This window comes from Carassius gibelio, chromosome A9 (assembly GCF_023724105.1).
Source record: "Carassius gibelio isolate Cgi1373 ecotype wild population from Czech Republic chromosome A9, carGib1.2-hapl.c, whole genome shotgun sequence".
Lineage (NCBI taxonomy): Eukaryota > Metazoa > Chordata > Actinopteri > Cypriniformes > Cyprinidae > Carassius > Carassius gibelio.
In genome coordinates this window covers 5,080,547-5,105,605 of record NC_068379.1, presented here as the reverse complement: position 1 = coordinate 5,105,605, position 25,059 = coordinate 5,080,547, and the positions used below count along the sequence as shown (strand labels likewise).

Here is a 25,059-nt window from a genome sequence, read left to right as displayed (position 1 = left end):
CAGCTTCTAAACACTTAAAAAAAATTTACACATAGAAGACAAGTCATTATGAGGAAATATGCATAGTTTCATGACTATACAACACTATATGGATGATAGAAAATTAAAAAACTATCATACATCTGATGTCACTCTGTCCCTCTGTCACTGTGGGTAATGTGTGTGTGTGTGTGTGTGTGTGTGTGTGTGTGTGTGTGTGTGTGTGTGTGTGTGTGTGTTAAGTGAATTAGTTGTGAAACTATCAGGGAGCATTTAGTCTCCAGTGCCAACATTTTACAGAACTGCCACTTTCCTGGAGTCTCAGAATTACAATGTGTCAGGTTCTGAGAGATCTAAGATTCCAAAAAATGATTTAATTAGAATACCATGAAGTATTGTGAAATACTACATATTAAGACTTTATATATAGGCTTTATGAACAGATTAGAGTGACTCGTGAAGGACCAGCACCACCTTCTCTTGTCCGATGGTTTGAGGAATATATTTTCCTGAATCCGGGGTTAAGATTTAGGAGCTCATTTTTATTCCACCTCCTTTCCTGAAAGTCTGTCTTGCAGAATTTACTAAAAATTAATCTTCACATTAATTCCTAATTATTTTGCAATTATTTTTGTCAGTTCTTCTTGACCTGTTTTTTTTTTTTTCTTCTTCTTTTCTGACCTCATGACCCAGTCAGCATTTTTGTACAATGGTCAAATCTTAACTTATCCATTTCTGTATTGCATTTGTGTTTGATATTTCTCATGGGTATTTCATAATTTTCGACTTTGAGTTAAAAACGTTTGAGTTAAAACTCTTTTTTAGCGCATTTCATCTGTAAAAGAAAACATGCCTAATGATTCTGCACATGAATATAAGGAGTTTTTCTCTTCCAGCTTTCCTGGACTATTGTATAGCACTCATAAATGATTAAATAAAAAATAATGGTAGTTATTAAGATTGATATGGTTTGGAATTGGTAAAATGTGCTTGGAAAAAAATCACAATAAAACAATGTTTTAATGTTTAAGTTTGGAATATTAAATGACATGAATGAATGCTATATAAATATTGTTCATGTTAACATAATGTTTATAAATGAAATCTTATTGTAAAGTGTTACTAAATATATATATATATATATATATATATATATATATATATATATTGTTCTGTGAATGTGATTTTAAAGTCTAGATGATTCGGATTAACCCTTTAACCGCCATACCCTTTAAAACCTCACTGCCAGAGGGATATTGTGAATGCATGTGCCCGCTGGGCACAGTTTACCTGATGCCACCGGGGTGGCGATGGCATTGGTGGCTTGAGCCCGCCATCGCTGCTTGCAGCTATATTTATTCTTCTTCTTCTTCTTCTCCCGAATGAATCGCATTTTTGAGGGCTTTAACATGCTCAAAAAGTCATGAAACTTTGCACACGCGTCAAACCTGGTGAAAATTTTCGTCTGATATAGGATTCAGAAGAGGGTGTGGCAAAATGGCTAGACAGCGCCACCTATACCAAGAAAATCAACAGCCTTCCAGCTATGTTTCACGTGCATGCACGAAAATTGGCACACATATGTAACACACCAATACCTACAAAAAAGACTCTTGGAGCGAAATTCTAAACCCTACAGGAAGTCGGTTATTTTTAATATTATGAGCATATTTTGTGTAATTTTGGTCATTTCCATGTGTTGTATTTTAACGAACTCCTCCTAGAGAGTTCTTCAAATCAACACCAAATTTGGTATGCCTAATCTAAAGGCCTTTGCGATGTTAAATTGCGAAGATCCTGACTTTTCGTTGAAGGGCGTGTCCGTGGCGGCCTGGCGAATTTCGATGATTCGCCATGAAAAATGAAGTTGCTATAACTCACACATACAATGACCAATCTGCCCCAAACTTCACATGTTTGATGAGACTCCGAACCTGAACAGATTGACATGCCCATATTCAGTTATAGTCATAGCGCCACCTATTGGCAACGGGAAGTGACATATTTTATGCTGCGACGAACTACTCCTAGAAATTTTATGACATCAATGTCTTTTTTGTGGTCAGTCTAATCTAAAGGCCTGTGCGATGTTCAGTTGTGAAGATCTTGAGTTTTCGTTAAAAGGCTTGTTCATGGCGCCGCGACGAAGTTCGATGTCTCGCCATGCGAATAAAAGATGTTATAACTCAGGCATAAGATGTCCGATCTTCCCCAAACTTCACATGTGTGATAAGAGTCCTGGCCTGAACAGATCTTCAGGCCAATATTCAACCGGGTGTGGCAGAATGGCTCTATAGCGCCACCTATAAACTTTCAACGGAGTGCGTATACACTTTAAACGGAGTGCGCCTCGAGCTATGTTTCACGTACATGTACAAAAATCGGTACACATATGTAACACACCAATATCTACGAAAAAGTCTCTTGGTACGAAGTCCGAATCCCAACAGGAAGTCAGTTATTTGGAATATTCTCTGCAAAATTAGTGTTGTTTTGGCCATTTTCAGGGGTTGTACTTTAACGAACTCCTCCTAGATATTTATTCAGATCAACACCAAACTTGGTCAGTGTAATCTAAAGCCTTTTGCGATCTTAAATTGCGAAGATCTTGAGGTTTTGTTAAAGGGCGTGTCCATGGCGGCCTGACAAATTTCATTGTTTCGCCATGAAATAGGATGTTGTTGTAACTCAGGCATAAAATGTCCAATCCTCCCCAAACCTCACATGTTCGATAAAAGTCCTGCCCTGAACACATCTGAAGGCCAATATTCCATTATAATGATAGCGCCACCTGCTGGCAACAGGAAGATTGGCACATATATGGAATAAACATTGATATATTCTACTTATATTTATGAGTTTAAACGCATATTTCTCACCGTTCACCTATTAACTAAAGCCACTCGCTGCCGGTGAGCCCGGGTGCGAGGGCCCGTTCATCGCTGCTTGCAGCTTTAATTAGGGCCCGAGCACCGAGGTGCGAGGACCCTCTTGTATCTGCTTTGTTTTTTATTATTAGGGCCCGAGCACCGATGGTGTGAGGACCCTATTGTATCTGCTCTGTTTATTATTATTATTCTTATTCTTCCGCTTCTCCAAAATGAATCGCATTTTTGAGGACTTAAACATGCTCAAAAAGTCATGAAACTTTGCACACGCGTAAAACCAGGTGAAAATTTTCGTCTGATATAGGATTCAGAAGAGGGTGTGGCAAAATGGCTCGACAGCGCCACCTATACGAAGAAAATCAACAGCCTTCGAGCTATGTTTCACGTACATGCACGAAAATTGGCACACATATGTAACACACCAATACCTACAAAAAAGACTCTTGGAGCAAAATTCTAAAACCAACACGAAGTCGGTTATTTGTCATATTATGAGCAAATTTTGTGTAATTTTGGTCATTTCCATATGTTGTATTTTAACGAACTCCTCCTAGAGATTTCTTCAAATCAACACCAAATTTGGTATGCCTAATCTAAAGGCCTTTGCGATATTAAATTGCGAAGATCTTGAGTTTTCGTTGAAGGGCGTGTCCGTGGCGGCCTGGCGAATTTCGATGATTCGCCATGAAAAATGAAGTTGCTATAACTCAGATATACAATGTCCAATCTGCCCCAAACTTCACATGTTTGATGAGACTCCAAACCTGAACAGATTGACATGCCCATATTCAGTTTTAGTCATGGCGCCACCTATTGGCAACAGGAAGTGACATATTTTACGCTGCGACAAACTACTCCTAGAAATTTTATGACATCAGTGTCTTTTTTGTAGTCAGTCTAATCTAAAGGCCTGTGCGATGTTCAGTTGTGAAGATCTTGAGTTTTCGTTAAAAGGCTTGTTCATGGCGCTGTGACGAAGTTCAATGTCTCGCCATGGGAATAAAAGATGTTATAACTCAGGCATAAAATGTCCGATCTTCCCCAAACTTCACATGTGTGATAAGAGTCCTGGCCTGAACAGATCTGCAGGCCAATATTCCATCGGGTGTGGCAGTATGGCTCTATAGCGCCACCTATACACTTTCAACGGAGTGCGCCTCGAGCTATGTTTCACGTACATGTACAAAAATTGGTACACACATGTAACACTCCAATACCTACAAAAAAGTCTCTTTGTACGAAATCCGGATCCCAACAGGAAGTCGGTTATTTTGAATTTTACCTTCAAAATTGGTGTTGTTTTTGCCATTTTCAGGGGTTGTATTTTAACGAACTCCTCCTAGAGATTTATTCAGATCAACACCAAACTTGGTCAGTGTAATCTAAAGCCCTTTGCGATAATAAATTGCGAAGGACTTGAGGTTTCGTTAAAGGGCGGGTCCATGGCGGCCTGACAAATTTCGATGTTTCGCCATGAAAAAGGAAGTTGCTGTAACTCAGACATACAATGTCCAATCTGCCCCAAACTTCACATGTTGGATAAGACTCTTGATCTGAACAGATCTACATGCCAATATTCAGTTATAGTCATAGCGCCACCTATTGGCAACAGGAAGTTACATATTTTACACTGCGACAAACTACTCCTAGAAATTTTATGACATCAATGTCTTTTTTGTGGTCAGTCTAATCTAAAGACCTGTGTGATGTTTAGTTGTGAATATCTTGAGTTTTTGTTAAAAGGTGTGTCCATGGCGCTGTGATGAAGTTCGATGTCTCGCCATGGGAATAAAAGATGTTATAACTCAGGCATAAAATGTCCGATCTTGCCCAAACTTCACTTGTGTGATAAGGGTCCTGGCCTAAACAGATCTGAAGGCCAATATTCCATCGAATGTGGCAAAATGGCTCGATAGCGCCACCTATACACTTTCAACGGAGTGCGTATACACTTTAAACGGAGTGCGCCTCGAGCTATGTTTCACGTACATGTACAAAAATCGGTACACACATGTAACACACCAATATCTACGAAAAAGTCTCTTGGTACGAAATCCGAATCCCAACAGGAAGTCAGTTATTTCGAATTTTCTCTGCAAAATTAGTGTTGTTTTGGCCATTTTCAGGGGTTGGACTTTAACGAACTCCTCCTAGAGATTTATTCAGATCAACACCAAACTGGGTCAGTGTAATCTAAAGCCTTTTGCGATCTAAAATTGCGAAGATCTTGAGGTTTCGTTAAAGGGCGTGTCCATGGCAGCCTGACAAATTTCGATGTTTCGCCATGAAATAGGATGTTGTTTTAACTCAGGCATAAAATGTCCAATCCTCTCCAAACCTCACATGTTCGACAAAAGTCCTGCCCTGAACACATCTGAAGGCCAATATTCCACTATAATGATAGCGCCACCTGCTGGCAACAGGAAGATTGGCACATGTATGGAATAAACATTGATATATTCTACTTATATTTATGAGTTTAAACGCATATTTCTCACCGTTCACCTATTAACTAAAGCCACTCACTGCCGGTGAGCCCGGGTGCGAGGGCCCGTTCATCGCTGCTTGCAGCTTTAATTATTATTATTATTCTTCTTCTTCTTCTCCCGAATGAATCGCATTTTTGAGGGCTTTAACATGCTCAAAAAGTCATGAAACTTTGCACACGCGTCAAACCTGGTGAAAATTTTCGTCTGATATAGGATTCAGAAGAGGGTGTGGCAAAATGGCTCGACAGCGCCACCTATACCAAGAAAATCAACAGCCTTCCAGCTATGTTTCACGTACATGCACGAAAATTGGCACACATATGTAACACACCAATACCTACAAAAAAGACTCTTGGAGTGAAATTCTAAACCCAACAGGAAGTCGGTTATTTTTAATATTATGAGCAAATTTTGTGTAATTTTGGTCATTTCCATGTGTTGTATTTTAACGAACTCCTCCTAGAGAAATCTTCAAATCATCACCAAATTTGGTATGCCTAATCTAAAGGCCTTTGCGATGTTAAATTGCGAAGATCTTGAGTTTTCGTTGAAGGGCGTGTCCGTGGCGGCCTGGCGAATTTCGATGATTCGCCATGAAAAATGAAGTTGCTATAACTCAGACATACAATGACCAATTTGCCCCAAACTTCACATGTTTGATGAGACTCCGAAGCTGAACAGATTGACATGCCCATATTCAGTTATATTCATAGCGCCACCTATTGGCAACAGGAAGTGACATATTTTACGCTGCGACGAACTACTCCTAGAAATTTTATGACATCAATGTCTTTTTTGTGGTCAGTCTAATCTAAAGGCCTGTGCGATGTTCAGTTGTGAAGATCTTGAGTTTTCGTTAAATGGCTTGTTCATGGCGCCGCGACGAATTTCGATGTCTCGCCATGAGAATAAAAGATGTTATAACTCAGGCATAAAATGTCCGATCTTCCCCAAACTTCACATGTGTGATAAGAGTCCTGGCCTGAACAGATCTGCAGGCCAATATTCCACCGGGTGTGGCAGAATGGCTCTATAGCGCCACCTATACACTTTCAACGGAGTGCGCCTCGAGCTATGTTTCACGTACATGTACAAAAATTGGTACACACATGTAACACTCATATACCTACAAAAAAGTCTCTTGGTACGAAATCCGGATCCCAACAGGAAGTCAGTTATTTTGCATTTTCCCTTCAAAATTGGTGTTGTTTTTGCCATTTTCAGGGGTTGTACTTTAACGAACTCCTCCTAGAGATTTATTCAGATCAACACCAAACTTGGTCAATGTAATCTAAAGCCCTTTGCGATAATAAATTGCGAAGGACTTGAGGTTTCGTTAAAGGGCATGTCCATGGCGGCCTGACAAATTTCGATGTTTCGCCATGAAAAAGGAAGTTGCTGTAACTCAGACATACAATGTCCAATCTGCCCCAAACTTCACATGTTGGATAAGACTCTTGACCTGAACAGATCTACATGCCAATATTCAGTTATAGTCATAGCGCCACCTATTGGCAACAGGAAGTTACATATTTTACACTGCGACAAACTACTCCTAGAAATTTTATGACATCAGTGTCTTTTTTGTGGTCAGTCTAATCTAATAATAATAATAATAATAATAAGTTTATTTTATATAGCGCCTTTCTCAGACCCAAGGTCGCTTTACATAGAAATAGAATAACAAACATAATAACAGAATAAACAGATTAACATTACATAGGAAACATAAGAATTAGTGATACAAACAGTAATACAACAAAACATACAGTAAATGGATTATAAATTGTATGAGGAGAAGTGATCATTAAACAGAAATGTCTTGAGATGCGTTTTGAAGAAAGGAAGAGATGAACAGTTACGAAGAGGTTGTGGGAGGGAGTTCCAGAGTTTTGGGGCCAGGGCACTGAAAGACCTACCACCCACGGTGGAAAGTCTAGTGCGGGGAATAACAAGAAGGTTTTGGTCGGAGGATCGGAGTGAACGGGAGGGGGTGTATGTAATCAGGAGGTCACAGATGTATGGAGGAGCGAGGTTATGGAGAGCTTTGAAGGTGAGTAGTAGTACTTTGTATTTAATCCGGGACGGGACTGGTAGCCAGTGGAGTTGATGGAGAATGGGGGTGATGTGAGCAGATCGTTTTGTATGTGTAAGGAGCCTGGCTGCCGAGTTTTGAATGTATTGCAATCTTTGAAGGGATTTGGTGGGTAGACCAAGGAAAAGTGAGTTACAATAATCTAAGCGGGACATGATGAAGGAGTTAACCAAAGTCTCTGCATCACTAATAGAAAGGAAAGGTCGGAGGCGGGCAATGTTACGGAGGTGAAAGAAGGCAGTTTTAGTGAGTGATTTGATATGATGATCAAAACTGAGAGTGGAGTCGAATGTAATGCCAAGGTTTTTGACAACCGGGGTGGGGTGAACGGGTGAATCATCAATATTAAGAGTAAAAGTGTACGGTTTGGAGAGCATGCTTTTGGGGCCAATCAGTAGAATTTCAGTTTTATCCGTGTTGAGTTTGAGAAAATTGTTTTCCATCCATGTTTTTAAGTCAGAAAGGCAGTCAGTGAACGAGTGTGGGGGGGGGTCAGAGAAGGAAGTAGTGGTAAGATAGAGTTGAATGTCATCAGCATAGCAGTGGAAATTTAGACCGTGGCTGCGAATAATCTGACCAAGAGGGAGAATGTATATGAGAAAGAGGAGTGGCCCGAGAACCGAACCCTGAGGGACACCAATAGTGACTGGGGACATAGAAGATTTATGTGAGCCAAGTGCGACAAACTGCTTTCTGTTGGTGAGGTAAGATTGAAACCAATTTAGGGCTGTGCCTGAAACACCAATGGTAGACAGACGGGAGATTAAGACATTGTGATTTATTGTATCAAAAGCAGCACTAAGATCGAGAAGGATGAGAATGTTGAGTGAGCCAGAGTCCACAGACAGAAGGAGGTCGTTAACTATGCGTAATAGGGCAGTCTCTGTACTGTGACACGGGCGGAAGCCAGATTGAAAAGGCTCGTACAGGTTGTGATGGTGTAGAAAAGTGTGTAGTTGTAAGGCCACCACTTTTTCTAATACCTTAGCCAGAAATGGGAGGTTGGAGATTGGACGGTAAAGACCTGTGTGATGTTTAGTTGTGAAGATCTTGAGTTTTTGTTAAAAGGTGTGTCCATGGCGCCGTGATGAAGTTCGATGTCTCGCCATGGGAATAAAAGATGTTATAACTCAGGCATAAAATGTCCAATCTTGCCCAAACTTCACTTTTGTGTAAAGGGTCCTGGCCTAAACAGATCTGAAGGCCAATATTCCATCGAGTGTGGCAAACTGGCTCGATAGCGCCACCTATACAATTTCAACGGAGTGCGTATACACTTTAAACGGAGTGCGCCTCGAGCTATGTTTCACGTACATGTACAAAAATCGGTACACACATGTAACACACCAATATCTACGAAAAAGTCTCTTGGTACGAAATCCGAATCCCAACAGGAAGTCAGTTATTTAGAATTTTCTCTGCAAAATTAGTGTTGTTTTGGCCATTTTCAGGGGTTGGACTTTGATGAACTCCTCCTAGAGATTTATTCAGATCAACACCAAACTTGGTCAGTGTAATCTAAAGCCTTTTGCGATCTTAAATTGCGAAGATCTTGAGGTTTCGTTAAAGGGCGTGTCCATGGCGGCCTGACAAATTTCGATGTTTCGCCATGAAATAGGATGTTGTTTTAACTCAGGCATTAAATGTCCAATCCTCCCCAAACCTCACATGTTCGACAAAAGTCCTGCCCTGAACACATCTGAAGGCCAATATTCCACTATAATGATAGCGCCACCTGCTGGCAAAAGGAAGATTGGCACATATATGGAATAAACATTGATATATTCTACTTATATTTATGAGTTTAAACGCATATTTCTCACCGTTCACCTATTAACTAAAGCCACTCGCTGCCGGTGAGCCCGGGTGCGAGGGCCCGTTCATCGCTGCTTGCAGCTTTAATTTATTATTATTATTCTTCTTCTTCTTCTTCTCCCGAATGAATCGCATTTTTGAGGGCTTTAACATGCTCAAAAAGTCATGAAACTTTGCACACGCGTCAAACCTGGTGAAAATTTTCGTCTGATATAGGATTCAGAAGAGGGTGTGGCAAAATGGCTCGACAGCGCCACCTATACCAAGAAAATCAACAGCCTTCCAGCTATGTTTCACGTACATGCACGGAAATTGGCACACATATGTAACACACCAATAGCTACAAAAAAGACTCTTGGAGCGAAATTCTAAACCCAACAGGAAGTCGGTTATTTTTAATATTATGAGCATATTTTGTGTAATTTTGGTCATTTCCATGTGTTGTATTTTAACGAACTCCTCCTAGAGAGTTCTTCAAATCAACACCAAATTTGGTATGCCTAATCTAAAGGCCTTTGCGATGTTAAATTGCGAAGATCTTGAGTTTTCGTTGAAGGGCGTGTCCGTGGCGGCCTGGCGAATTTCGATGATTCGCCATGAAAAATGAAGTTGCTATAACTCACACATACAATGTCCAATCTGCCCCAAACTTCACATGTTTGATGAGACTCCGAACCTGAACAGATTGACATGCCCATATTCAGTTATAGTCATAGCGCCACCTATTGGCAACAGGAAGTTACATATTTTACGCTGCGACGAACTACTCCTAGAAATTTTATGACATCAATGTCTTTTTTGTGGTCAGTCTAATCTAAAGGCCTGTGCGATGTTCAGTTGTGAAGATCTTGAGTTTTCGTTAAAAGGCTTGTTCATGGCGCCGCGACGAAGTTCGATGTCTCGCCATGGGAATAAAAGATGTTATAACTCAGGCATAAAATGTCCGATGTTCCCCAAACTTCACATGTGTGATAAGAGTCCTGGCCTGAACAGATCTGCAGGCCAATATTCCACCGGGTGTGGCAGAATGGCTCTATAGCGCCACCTATACACTTTCAACGGAGTGCGCCTCGAGCTATGTTTCACGTACATGTACAAAAATTGGTACACACATGTAACACTCCAATACCTACAAAAAAGTCTCTTGGTACGAAATCCGGATCCCAACAGGAAGTCGGTTATTTTGAATTTTCCCTGCAAAATTGGTGCTGTTTTTGCCATTTTCAGGGGTTGTACTTTAACGAACTCCTCCTAGAGATTTATTCAGATCAACACCAAACTTGGTCAGTGTAATCTAAAGCCATTTGCGATGTTAAATTGCGAAGGACTTGAGGTTTCGTTAAAGGGCGTGTCCATGGCGGCCTGACAAATTTCGATGTTTCGCCATAAAAAGGAAGTTGCTGTAACTCAGACATACAATGTCCAATCTGCCCCAAACTACACATGTTGGATAAGACTCTTGACCTGAACAAATCTACATGCCAATATTCAGTTATAGTCATAGCGCCACCTATTGGCAACAGGAAGTGACATATTTTACACTGCGACAAACTATTTCCAGAAATGTTATGACATCAATGTCTTTTTTGTGGTCAGTCTAATCTAAAGACCTGTGTGATGTTTAGTTGTGAAGATCTTGAGATTATGTTAAAAGGCGTGTCCATGGCGCCGCGACGAAATTCGATGTCTCGCCATGGGAATAAAATATGTTATAACTCAGGCATAAAATGTCCGATCTTCCCCAAACTTTAAATGTGTGATAAGGGTCCTGGCCTGAACAGACATGAAGGCAAATATTCCATTGGGTGTGGCAAAATGGCTCAATAGTGCCACCTATACACTTTCAACGGAGTGCATATGCACTTTCAATGGAGTGCGCCTCGAGCTATGTTTCACGTACATGTACAAAAATCGGTACACACATGTAACACACCAATACCTACAAAAAAGTCTCTTGGTACGAAATCCGAATCCCAACAGGAAGTCGGTTATTTAGAATTTTCTCTGCAAAATTGGCATAGTTTTTGCCATTTTCAGGGGTTGTACTTTAACGAACTCCTCCTAGAGATTTATTCAGATAAACACCAAACTTGGTCAGTGTAATCTTAAGCCCTTTGCGATGTTTAATTGCGAAGATCTTGAGGTTTCGTTAAAGGGCGTGTCCATGGCGGCCTGACAAATTTCGATGTTTCGCCATGAAAAAGGAAGCTGCTGTAACTCAGACATACAATGTCCAATCTGCCTCAAACTTCACATGTTAGATAAGACTTCTGCCCTTAACAGATCTACATGCCCATATTCAGTCATAGTCATAGCGCCACCTACTAGCAGCAGGAAGTGTCAATGTTTTACACTGCAAATAACTACTCCAAGAAATTTTATGACATCCAAATTTTATTTTGGTCAGTCTAATCTTAAGTTCTTTGCAATGTTAAATTGTGGAGATCTTGAGATTTTGTTAAAGGGTGTGTCCATGGCGCCATGACAAAATTTGATGTCTCGCCATCGGAAGAGAAGTTGTTGTAACTCAGGCATTAAATGTTCAATCTTCCCTAAACTTCACATGCTCGATAAGAGTCCTGGCCTGAACACATCTGAAGGCCAATATTCCATTATAATGACAGCGCCACCTGCTTACAACAGGAAAATTGGCAGATATATGGAATAAACTTTGACATATTCCACTTATATTTCTGAGTTTAAATGCATATTTCTCACCGTTCACATATCTACTAAAGCCACTTACTGCCGGTGAGCCCGGGTGCGAGGGCCCGTTCATCGCTGCTTGCAGCTTTAATTAGGGCCCGAGCACCGATGGTGTGAGGACCCTCTTGGAATTGCTCCGTTTATTATTATTATTATTAGGGCCCGAGCACCGATGGTGTGAGGACCCTCTTGGAATTGCTCCGTTTATTATTATTATTATTATTATTAGGGCCCGAGCACCGATGGTGTGAGGACCCTCTTGGAATTGCTCCGTTTATTATTATTATTATTATTATTATTATTATTATTATTATTATTATTATTATTCTTCTTCTCCAAAATGAATCGCATTTTTGAGGGCCTAAACATGCTCGAAAAGTCATGAAACTTTGCACACACCTCAGAACTGGCGAAAATTTACGTCTGATATGGGTTTCAGAAGTGGGTGTGGCAAAATGGCTCAACAGCGCCACCTATACACGTTCAACGGTGTGCGCCTCGAGCTACGTTTCATGTACATGTATGAAAATCGGTATACAAATGTAACTCTCCAATACCTACAAAAAAGTCTCTTGGAGCAAAATCCGAAACCCAACAGGAAGTCGGTTATTACTAATATTATGAGCAAATTTTGTGTCATTTTTGTCATTTCCATGCGTTGTATTTTAACGAACTCCTCCTAGAGATTCATTCAGATCAACACCAAATTTGGTATGCCTAATCTGAAGGCCTTTGCGATGTTAAATTGCGAAGCTTTTGAGTTTTCGTTAATGGGCGTGTCCGTGGCGGCCTGGCGAATTTCGATGATTCGCCATGAAACAGGAAGTTGCTATAACTCAGACATACAATGACCAATCTGCCCCAAACTTCACATGTTTGATGAGACTCCTGACCTGAACAGATTGACATGCCCATATTCAGTTATAGTCATAGCGCCACCTATTGGCAACAGGAAGTGACATATTTTACACTGCGATGAACTACTCCTAGAAATTTTATGACATCAATGTATTTTTTGTGGTCAGTCTAATCTAAAGCCCTGTGCGATGTTAAGTTGTGAAGATCTTGAGTTTTCGTTAAAAGGCGTGTCCATGGCGCCGTCACGAAGTTCGATGTCTCGCCATGGGAATAAAAGATGTTATAACTCAGGCATAAAATGTCCGATCTTCCCCAAACTTCACATGTGTGATAAGAGTCCTGGCCTGAACACATCTGAAGGCCAAAATTCCATCAGGTGTGGCAAAATGGCTCGATAGCGCCACCTATACACTTTCAACAGAGTGCGCCTCGAACTATGTTTCACGTACATGTACAAAAATCGGTATACACATGTAACACACCAATACCTACAAAAAAGTCTCTTGGTACGAAATCCGAATCCCAACAGGAAGTCGGTTATTTAGAATTTTCTCTGCAATATTGGCGTTGTTTTTGCCATTTTCAGGGGTTGTACTTTAACGAACTCCTCCTAGAGATTTATTCAGATCAACACCAAACCTGGTCAGTGTAATCTAAAGCCCTTTGCGATGTTAAATTGCGAAGATCTTAAGATTTCGTTAAAGGGCGTGTCCATGGTGGCCTGACAAATTTCGATGTTTCGCCATGAAAAAGGAAGTTGCTGTAACTCAGACATACAATGTCCAATCTGCCCCAAACTTCACATGTTAGATAAAACTTCTGCCCTTAACAGATCTACATGCCCACATTCAGTTATAGTCATAGCGCCACCTATTGGCAACAGGAAGTGACATGTTTTACGCTGCGACAAACTACTCCTATAATTTTTTTGAGATTAACATATATTTTGTGGTCAGTCTAATCTAAAGGCCTGTGCAATGTTAACTTTTGGAGATCCTGAGTTTTTCTTAAAGGGCGTTTCCATGGCGCCATGACAAAATTTGATGTCTTGCCACAGCAAGAGAAGTTGTTGTAACTCAAGCATAAAATGTTCAATCTTCCCCAAACTTCACATGTTCGATAAGAGTCCTGGCCTGAACACATCTGAAGGCCAATATTCCATTATAATGATAGCGCCACCTGCTGGCAACGGTAAGATTGGCACATATATGGGATATACTTTGATATATTCCACTTATATTTAGGACATTAAATGCATATTTCTCAACGTTCACCTTTTTACTAAAGCAACACGATGGCGGTGAGCCCGGGTGCGAGGGCCCGTTCATCGCTGCTTGCAGCTTTAATTAGGGCCCGAGCACCGATGGTGTGAGGACCCTCTTGTATCTGCTTTGTTTATTATTATTATTATTATTATTATTATTATTATTATTATTCTTCTTCTTCTTCTCCCGAATGAATCGCATTTTTGAGGGCTTTGACATGCTCAAAAAGTCATGAAACTTTGCACACGCGTCAAACCTGGTGAAAATTTTCGTGTGATATAGGATTCAGAAGAGGGTGTGGCAAAATGGCTCGACAGCGCCACCTATACCAAGAAAATCAACAGCCTTCAAGCTATGTTTCACGTACATGCACGAAAATTGGCACACATATGTAACACACCAATACCTACAAAAAAGACTCTTGGAGCGAAATTCTAAACCCAACAGGAAGTCGGTTATTTTTAATATTATGAGCATTTTTTGTTTAATTTTGGTCATTTCCATGTGTTGTATTTTAACGAACTCCTCCTAGAGATTTCTTCAAATCAACACCAAATTTGGTATGCCTAATCTAAAGGCCTTTGCGATGTTAAATTGCAAAGATCTTGAGTTTTCGTTGAAGGGCGTGTCCGTGGCGGCCTGGCGAATTTCGATGATTCGCCATGAAAAATGAAGTTGCTATAACTCAGACATACAATGTCCAATCTGCCCCAAACATCACATGTTTGATGAGACTCCGAACCTGAACAGATTGACATGCCCATATTCAGTTATAGTCATAGCGCCACCTATTGGCAACAGGAAGTGACATATTTTACGCTGCGACGAACTACTCCTACAAATTTTATGACATCAATGTCTTTTTTGTGGTCAGTCTAATCTAAAGGCCTGTGCCATGTTCAGTTGTGAAGATCTTGAATTTTCGTTAAAAGGCTTGTTCATGGCGCCGCAACGAAGTTCGATGTCTCGCCATGGGAATAAAAGATGTTATAACTCAGGCATAAAATGTCCGATCTTCCCCAAACTTCACATGTGTGATAAGAGTCCTGGCCTGAACAGATCTCCCGGCCAATATTCCACCGGGTGTGGCAGAATGGCTCGATAGCGCCACCTATACACTTTAAACGGAGTGCGCCTCGAGCTATGTTTCACGTACATGTACAAAAATTGGTACACACATGTAACACTCCAATACCTACAAAAAAGTCTCTTGGTACGAAATCCGGATCCCAACAGGAAGTCGGTTATTTAGAATTTTCCCTTCAAAATTGGTGTTGTTTTTGCCATTTTCAGGGGTTGTACTTTAACGAACTCCTCCTAGAGATTTATTCAGATCAACACCAAACTTCTTCAATGTAATCTAAAGGCCTTTGTGATGTAAAATTGCGAAGATCTTGAGGTTTCGTTAAAGGGCGTGTCCATGGCGGCCTGCCAAATTTTGATGTTTCGCCATGAAAAAGGACGTTGCTGTAACTCAGACATACAATGTCCAATCTGCCCCAAACTTCACATGTTAGATAAGACTTCTGCCCTTAACAGATCTACATGCCAATTTTCAGTTATAGTCATAGCGCCACCTGCTGGCAACAGGAAGTGACATGTTTTACGCTGCGACAAACTACTCCAAGAATTTTTTTGAGATTAAAGTATTTTTTGTATTCAGTCTAATCTAAAGGCCTGTGCAATGTTAACTTGTGGAGATCTTGAGTTTTTGTTAAAGGGCGTGTACATGGAGCCATGACAAATTTTGATGTCTCGCCACAGCAAGAGAAGTTGTTGTAACTCAGGCATAAAATGTCCAATCCTCCCCAAACCTCACATGTTCGATAAAAGTCCTGCCCTGAACACATCTGAAGGCCAATATTCCATTATAATGATAGTGCCACCTGCTGGCAACAGGAAGATTGGCACATATATGGAATAAACATTGATATATTCTACTTATATTTATGAGTTTAAACGCATATTTCTCACCGTTCACCTTTTAACTAAAGCCACTCGCTGGCGGTGAGCCCGGGTGCGAGGGCCCGTTCATCGCTGCTTGCAGCTTTAATTAGGGCTCAAGCCTGGAGGGCGAGAGCCCTATTGTTTTCCTTAGGATTATTTGTTATTATTATTATTATTATTATTATTAGGGCTCAAGCCTGGAGGGCGAGAGCCCTATTGTTTTCCTTAGGATTATTTGTTATTATTATTATTATTTTTCTTCAAGGTTTCGGGGGCTTTTGGGGCCCTTAACATGCTTAAAAAGTCTTGAAAATTGGCACACACATTGGAACCTGTGGCCATTAGGGCCGGGCAGAGACTGATACACGGGCGTGGCACAGGGGCTCTACAGCGCCCCCTGGAATACTGAGGGCCATATATCATACATACTTGCATGTAGACGCACGAAACTCGGTACACATGTAGATCTCATCAAACCAAACAACTTTCGTACTGCATGTCATAGGCTCCGCCCAACAGGAAGTTGGATATTTAGCGTTTAGTATTCATATTTCTCGTCAAAGTTGTGGGGGCTTTTGGGGTCCTTAACATACTCAAAAACTCTTGAAAATTTGCGCACACTTTGGAATCTGTGGCCTTTAGGAGCCTGCAGAGGCTGGGACCCGGGTGTGGCACAGGGGCTCTACGGCGCCCCCTGGATCACAGTCAGAAATGTTGATGCATAGCTCACACATACTTGCACATATTAATATCAAACTCAGTACACATATAGATCTCATCGTGCTGAACAACTTTCGTATTGCATGTCATAGGCTCCGCCCAACAGGAAGTCAGCTATTTAGAGTTATGTAAAAAGCGCATGCTCTGGAATTTGAAATACTTGTCATAGGGTTTTTTGCCGATTGACACCAAACTCGGTCAACATGATCTCAAGACATTGGGGATGAAAAATTGCCAGGGGATTTTTGATATCTCAAACGGTTTGCTCGTAGTGAGGCGTTGAATTTATGGCGAGAATTGAGAAACAGGAAGTGTCTAATACCATCCACATACATTTCCTAATTGTTATAAAACTTCATCAGATTATTCATTGTATGATGTCGATCGCATACATGTGACTATTAGGAGTCAAAGTTATAGCGCCACCAACTGGCAGCAGGAAGTGTGTCATTTTCAAAATGCTTTGAATTCAGCATCTTATTTTTACTCGATTTGCTTCAAACTTCATCAGAATAATGTTAAAACACAGTCGATATAAATCTGCTGGGGGGATATTGATATCTAAAAATATTGTTGCCGTGGCAACATGTCAAACTGGAATACTTCTCAGGTGATTTTGAGGCATATAACATGCTTAGAATTTCATCAAACTCAGAACACATATCAGTATTAGTGACAGCTAGACACTGGCAAAAGTTCATAAGAGGGCGTGGAAGAGGCACTCTATAGCGCCACCTTTTGTCAAAAGTGAGGGGGTTAGTTTTAGCTACAGACACCAAACTCAGTACAAAAATTGTTCTTATCAAGACGGACAACTTTCTAATTCACAGTCATTAGCTACGACCAACAGGAAGTCGGCTATTTTGATTTGAATGTGGATTGTTTTTTACATTTAGCTGTGAATTAATGCATACTGCTCAGAGGAGAGTAACACTATAAACACCAAACTTTGTCTACATGTTGAAAAAACATTGAGGAACTTAAATTGTGAATGGGTTTTGGATAGCTTGGATGGTTTTGTCGTGGTGATTTTTTTAAATGACAGTAAAAATGGAATTATTAATTTTCCTGCATTTTTTAATTCCAAACACTTCAAAACATTTTTTCATACAGAAAAGAAAGTTATTCTGAGTAAATATGCATAGTTTCATGACTTTACAACACTGTATGGATAACAGAAATTTAAAAAACTCTCATAAAAACTCTCATCTCATCTCACTCTGTCCCTCTGTTTGAGTGTGTGTGCTTAGACTTCCATTGTCTGAGAGAAATAGCGCCCCTACAGGTGCATATCCTAAACTAAAAAAGGGAGGAGACTCTCTTTTGGTTTCACTTTTAAATCGGTTAAAATACAAAATAATACTTGGATTTAATTCACACTGACAAGCTAAACCAACATATATGATTATTATCAGGTCAGGGCTCATTAATAATGGATGTGTGGTCAGTGATACGTGAGAAACACGAGAGATGAATCACCGCTCTGAGCAAGAGCGTGTGGAATGATGAGCTCAGAAAAAACGAGTTTATTCTTGTTTTATAGCTATTAAAAATAAAGTATTGCAGCGATATCACACAATTCACCAATTAGAACACACCAAGAGCTAAATTAAGATGTTTTTGAACTGTTTGTGTGATAATGAAATATTTGCGGCTGCCTATCTGAAATCACTGCCTCCGATCAGCGCGCACAGTGTCACAAGTTCAAAACAAATGAATTTATTCTTGTTTAAGAGCTTTTTAAAATAAATTATTGCCATAAATGCACACTATACACCCATTATAACACAACACGAGCTAAATACAGGTGTTTGTGACCCGTTTATGTGCGCAAGACTATTTGAAAGCGCGACTGGCAGAATAACATATCTCTCGAGCTGCATGATTCTGCCTTTCGTCGTAAGAACGAACACATCACGGACAAGATTATTTCAAAACACATAATAGCTTGGCTAATATAAACGAAAACAGCCAAGTGAACATAAACTGTTGAGTATTAAATCTGAAGTGGATCTACTGGATTTTAATATTAAGTGACCGCATATACCAGCTGCTTCTGTCTTCAATTTTAATCTATATAAAAAATTAAACTCATTAATCTTGGCTGCTTTTTTAATGTGTGTAGGTATTTATTTATTATTTTGCTCTAACAAGACTTAATATATATTTAATTAAATCAATTACATTTTATTTTACATTTGATTTGTCCATTTCTGCATCTAAACGCCTAAAAACCTAAAACATGCTCTATTATATTATTGTTAGCAATTTCTTTATCGTCCAATTTATCTGCTGTACACACTTTTATTTTCATAATAAACTTTTTTGTTAGATTATACACAGTTGCAGTGGTCTATAATAAATATTAACAGGTTTTATTCAAGCTGTTTAGAATGATTGCCATAGGATAATTTTTTAAATGTAAATCCATACAGCTATAAATAGCTTGTTCTTGGTTTATAAGCACATTTATTAAAAAGGAGAGTAAAGGGTCAGTTATCTTCCTATGAAAAATAAAAAAATAAAAATAAACAAACAACAACACAGATTGATACAGAACTCAGAAATGTTATTGTGGATTTATGATAAACTCAGCCTGTAAATGAATTCATTCTCCTCCAAGAAGACACAAGTAGTTCACACCTGTTTTACTGTTTTAACATGAAGCCATATACTGAAGATGTTCAATTTCGAATGGGTTTAGGATACCTTAAATGGTGTGGCCATAGCGATTTATTAAAGTAACATAAACAAAATACAATAGTTATTTTACTATATCTTTAAAAAAAATTTAATTCCAACTCTTCATAATTTTTTATATACGTAGGAGTCATCATTTGAAGGAAGCACAGTAAGTTTCATAGCTTTATCATTTTCAAGAGCCAGCATAAAATTAAAACTATCATAACATATAAATCAAGCTTGCAATTCTTAGTACCAATAATGGCCACCAGATGGCGCTATAGGATTACTTTTAAATAATTATTATAGAAACAAGTATGATTTAAATCATTTATAGAAATCTTTCAAAGAAAAATAATATGTATTTTACTGATAAAATGACCCTCACTTAATTAGAATAATATGCTGAAGTATTGTGAAAACTGTGTATTAAGAATAATTATTTATAGGCTTTATGGACAGATAAGTTTGGAGTCACTCTTGAAGGATCAGCACCACATCCTCTTTTACCACTGTTTAAAGAATTTATCTTACAGAACAGGTGCGAATGAATTTTGGATAGCTTGAATGGTTTTGTCGTGGTGATTTTTTGAAATAAAAGTAAAAAAGGAACCAGTAAATGTCTTTTATTTTTTTAAGTGCAGCTTCTAAACACTTCAACAAAATGTACACATAGAAGACAAGTCATGCTGAGGAAATATGCATAGTTTCATGACTATACAACACTATATGGATGATAGAAAATTAAAAAACTACCATAAATCTGATGTCATTGTCCCTCTGGGTAATGTGTGTGTGTTTGTGTGTTAAGTGTGTGTGTGTTAAGTGTGTGTGCTGAGTTTGTGTGAATGTGTGGGAGAGGGGATGGGCTTGGTGTCAGAGAGAGAGAGAGAGAGAGGGGGGGGGACTTAATCATCTCTTTAATCACCAGCAGAAAAAAAAGCAATTTGGTGTTGTTGTTGTTTTTTCATCATTACAGCTTAAGAAATATCTTAGACCTCAACATTAACTGTTGCTAGCCTACTCCCAAAATTAATAGTCATTAGTAAGCATTTTATAAATACAGCTATAATTAAATTGTTCATAGTTTATATGCACATTAATTTTGAGGAGATTAAAGGCTGTAATCTTCCTAAAAAAAATAAAAAATAAACAAACACAGAACTCAGAAACATTTATTTCAAGATGCAATAAAAGAAAACTGTACACTATATATATATATATATATATATATATATATATATATATATATATATATATATATATATATATATATATATATACACAATTGAATAAGTTTATATTTAATTTTTTTTATCAAGTGTACAGCTAATAATAATAATAATAATAATAACAATAATAATAATGCATTTTATTTAAGGCGCCTTTCAAACCACTCAAGGTCACCGTACAACAAGTAACAACAGTAACAATATTAAAACAAAAAATAACAGCAAATAACAATGTCAATAAAAACCACAATAATATTAGAATAGCACAACATACTGTGGAATACTATATTAAGACTTTATATATAGGCTTTATGAACAGATAAGTTTTGAGAGATTCTTGAAGTACTAGCATCACCTCCTCTTGTACAACGGTTTGAGGAATATATCTTCCAGATAGTACCGCCGCTCCCTATATGCAGAATACGCAGTCTTCGTAGGGCACCAACTCCCAGAGGGGGCACCATCCCAGTAGCTCAAAAAAAATAAAACATGCGCCATTCTCCCATCCGCGCTCGCGACCGCTCGGACATTTGCGGATGAATGTTCGTAATTGATGGATGGACATCTATGCCAGGGTAAAAGACATCAGCAATCCGGCACAGAGAAAAGAAAAATAAAGTAAAAAACAAAACAAAAACAGGCATAAAGTTGGCTTGACATTGGACATTCGAGAGTCTCAAATTTAGGGACCGTCTCTAAAGTTACATGTGATATTGTTATACACTTTTCTAACGTCAGTAGCATTTGAAGAGAATGACTTACAGTCATAAAAACAACTGTAATTGTTCATCTAGGTGACAGCTATAATGCACCATTAAATTAAATGTTTGATATTTATTAAAACAAACTGTAAGTCATATGTACATTATGCTACTTTTTCACATGGGCTCAAAAGCAAATTTGAAGCTCAATAGCATTTGAGGAAAAAGACTTGCAGTCATAAACCAATTGTAATGTGTTCATTTAGGTGTCAGCTACGATGCACAACTTATACATTTTTTATATATATTAAAATAAAGTGTTACTAAAGTTATATATATATATATTGCTCTGTGTATGTGATTTCAAAGTCTAGACGGGTTGGATTAACCCTTTAACTGCCATATCCCTTAAAATTTGATTGCCAGAGGGTTACTGTAAATGCTTATGCCCGCTGGGCACAGTTTTCCCGATGCCACCGGGGTGGTGTTGCACTGACGGCTTGAGCCCGCCATCGCTGCTTGCAGCTATATTTATTATTTATTATTATTATTTTTCTTCAAGGTTTCGGGGGCTTTTGGGGCCCTTAACATGCTTAAAAAGTCTTGAAAATTGGCACACACATTGGAACCTGCGGCCATTAGGGCCGGGCAGAGACTGATACACGGGCATGGCACAGGGGCTCTACAGCGCCCCCTGGAATGCTGAGGGCCATATATCATACATACTTGCACGTAGACGCACAAAACTCGGTACACATATAGAACTCATCAATACAAACAACTTTCGAATTGCATATCATAGGCTCCGCCCAACAGGAAGTTGGCTATTTGGGGTTTATTATTCATATTTGTCGTCAAAGTTGTGGGGGCTTTTGGGGTCCTTAAAATACTCAAAAACTCTTGAAAGTTTGCGCACACTTTGGAATCTGTGGCCTTAAGGAGCCTGCAGAGGCTGGGACCTGGGCGTGGCACAGGGGCTCTACAGCGCCCCCTGGAACACAGTCATAAATGTTGATGTATAGCTCACACATACTTGCACATATTAATATGAAACTCAGTACACATTTAGATCTCATCGTGCCGAACAACTTGCGTATTGCATGTTATAGGCTCCGCCCAACAGGAAGTCAGCTATTTAGAGTTATGTAAAAAGCATATGCTCTGGAATTTGAAATACTTGTCATAGGTTTTTTACTCGATTGCCGCCAAACTCGGTCAACATGATCTCAAGACAATGGGGATGAAAAATTGCCAGGGGATTTTTGATATCTCGAACGGTTTGCTCGTGGCGAGGCGTTGAAATTATGGCGAGAAATGAGAAACAGGAAGTGTCTAATACCATCCACATACATTTCCTGATTTTAATCAAACTTCATCAGATTATTCATTGTATGATGTCGATCGCATATATGTGACTATTAGGAGTCAAAGTTATAGCGCCACCAACTGGCAGCAGGAAGTGTGTCATTTTCAAAATGCTTTGTATTCAGCATCTTATTTTTACTCGATTTGCTTCAAACTTCATCAGAATAATGTTAAAACACAGCCGATATAAATCTGCTGGGGGGATATTGATATCTAAAAATATTGTTGCCATGGCAACATGTCAAACTTGAATACTTCTCAGGTGATTTTAAGGCATATAACATACTTAGAATTTCATGAAATTCAGAACACATATCAGTATTTATGATAACTAGACACTGGCAAAAGTTCATAAGAGGGCGTGGAAGAGGCACTCTATAGCGCCACCTTTTGTCAAAAGTGGGGGGGTTAGTTTTAGCTACAGACACCAAACTCGGTACAAAAATTGTTCTTATCAAGACGGACAACTTTCTAATTCACAGTCATCAGCTACGATCAACAGGAAGTCAGCTATTTTGATTTGAATGTGGATTTTTTTTTACATTTAGCTGTGAATTAATGCATACTGCTCAGAGGAGAGTAACACGATACACACCAAACTTTGTCTACATGATGCCAAAACATTTTAAACAACTTAAATTGCCAAAGGATTTTGGATAGCTTGAACGGTTTTGTCGTGGTGATTTTTTTAAATGACAGTAAAAATGGAATTATTAATTGTCCTGCATTTTTAAATTCCAAACACTTCAAAACCTTTTTTCATACAAAAAAAAAAAGTCATTCTGAGTAAATATGGATAGTTTCACGACTTTACAACACTGTATGGATAACAGAAAATTAAAAAACTGTCAGACATCTCATCTCACTCTGTCCCTCTGTTTGAGTATTATGTGCTGAGACTTACATTGTCTGAGAGAAAATGCGCCCCTACAGGTTCAATTCCTTAAAGGGAAATTCGACTGAAAGGGAGGAGACTCTCTTTTAGTTTCATTTTTAAATCGGTTAAAATACAAAATAATACTTGGATTTAATTCACACTGACAAGCTAAACCAACATATATGATTATTACCGGGTCAGGGCTCATTAATAATTGATGTGTGGTCAGTGATACGTGAGAAACACGAGAGATGAATCATCGCTCTGAGCAGGAGCGTGTGGAATGATGAGCTCAGAAAAAAACGAGTTTATTCTTGTTTTATAGCTTTTAAAATTAAAATATTAAAGCGATATCACACAATTCATCAATTAGAACACACCAGGAGCTAAATTCAGATGTTTTTGAACTGTTTGTGTGAAAATGAAATATTTGCAGCTGCCTATCTGAAATCACCGCCTCCGATCAGCGCGTACAGAGTTCAAAACAAACGAATTTATTCTTGTTTAAGAGCTTTTTCAAATAAAATATTGCCATAAATGCACACAGTACACCCATTATAACACAAGAGCTAAATGCAGGTGTTTGTGACCCGTTTAAGTGTGCAAGACTATTTGAAAGCGCGACTGGCACAATATCTCTCGAGCTGCAGGATTCTGCCTTTCGTCGTACGAACGAACACATCACAGACAAGATTATTTCAAAATACATAATAGCTTGGCAAAAATAAACGAAAAAAGCCACATGGACATAAACTGTTGAGAAATAAATCTGAAGTAGATCTACTGGATTTGAATATTAAGTGACCGCATATACCAGCTGCTTCTGTCTTCAATTTTAATCTACATATAAAAAAGGAAACTCATTCATCTTGGCTGCTTTTTAATGTGTGTACGTATTTATTTATTTATTTATTTATTATTTTGCTCTAACAAGAATTAATCTATATTTAATTAAACCAATTACATTTTATTTTACATTTTATTTGTCCAATTCTGCATCTATACGCCTAAAAACCTAAAACATGCTCTATTATACTATTATTAGCAATTTCTTTATCGTCCAATTTATCTGGTGTACACACTTTTATTTTCATAATAAACTTGTTTGTTAGATTATACACAGTTACAGTGGTCTATAATAAATATTAACAGGTTTTATTCAAGCTATTTAGAATGATTGCAGTAGGCTAATTTTTTTTTTAATGTAAATCCAAAAAAAAATAAAAAATAAATAAAAAACATTGGAAAACAATAACTGTTGTACTTTTTCATACATTTTGTATAATTTCATAGTTTATGCATTATAGTTATAAAAACAAATAAATTTAGCCACTCACATAGAAATATTAGGCCTTATCCTTTTCTGACAGTTTTAGGGATTTTTAAAAATCCAAAAAAAAAACTTATTTGTGCTGCAAATAATAATTTCAAACTCATTTG

The 25,059-nt window shown here is 38.6% G+C and overlaps 1 long non-coding RNA gene across 2 annotated transcripts; it reads right to left on the bottom strand.

Annotated features, from left to right (window-relative positions):
* Positions 1-2,340: 2,340 nt before the first annotated feature.
* LOC128019499 (uncharacterized) lies at positions 2,341-16,187 on the bottom strand. Of its 2 annotated transcripts, none has more exons than XR_008185184.1 (3): positions 14,352-16,187; positions 9,282-9,456; positions 2,341-2,865 (listed from the first exon to the last, which is right to left on the bottom strand). It is a non-coding gene; the product is annotated as an uncharacterized LOC128019499 (long non-coding RNA). The 2 variants fall into 2 exon arrangements; XR_008185183.1 differs by lacking the exon at positions 9,282-9,456 and adding an exon at positions 5,373-5,543.
* Between the last annotated feature and the right edge of the window lie 8,872 nt (positions 16,188-25,059).